The sequence below is a fragment of the Gavialis gangeticus genome, unplaced genomic scaffold, assembly GCF_001723915.1.
Source record: "Gavialis gangeticus isolate Ggan-Ray unplaced genomic scaffold, GavGan_comp1, whole genome shotgun sequence".
Classification (NCBI taxonomy): Eukaryota; Metazoa; Chordata; order Crocodylia; family Gavialidae; genus Gavialis; species Gavialis gangeticus.
In genome coordinates this window covers 1,034,049-1,034,670 of record NW_017729020.1, presented here as the reverse complement: position 1 = coordinate 1,034,670, position 622 = coordinate 1,034,049, and positions in this window count along the sequence as shown.

Sequence of the window (622 nt, the reverse complement as noted above, 5' to 3'; positions counted from 1 at the left end):
AAAAAAAAAAAAAAAAGAAGAAGAAAAAAAATATTCCCCAACTGAGCTACCATAGAACAGAATAAGTTCTGTTCTATGCAATTGGGGCTGATTAGACCAACATCCTATGGTCTAATAAAAGATATCACCTCTACTATGAGACCCCATTGCTTTTTCCTCTAGACCAATATGGCTTCAACCTGGATACTATAGAACAGAATAGACATCCCAGCCCCTGAAGCTGCCAGTGAAGAGTCAGTCCTATTTCTCAAAAAAATAAGATAAATAAGAGACCCAGCGGTGGGCATTCTAAATCCTCAAGCAAACTCATCCACAAACCTGGACCAATGCATCTAACAGACTCCCCCAAGCTTCAGCAGGGCTCCATGATGATGGACAAGACAAAACCAATACCGGTGTAGCAGTGAATCAGGTAGCAAATTAATCTAGGGAGGATGACTACAGAATGACTGCCATCCATCACCTGTCAGGTTCAGAAAGGAATAGTAGCATCTTTCATGGTAAGTAACATGTGATGTGAGGTAAGTACCTATCTATAGGAAACTCTAGGTGCAAGTAGAACCAGGGTCACCTGTTGCAGCAGGCAACATGGTAGTGTATCAGAATAACTCTAAACAGCTCC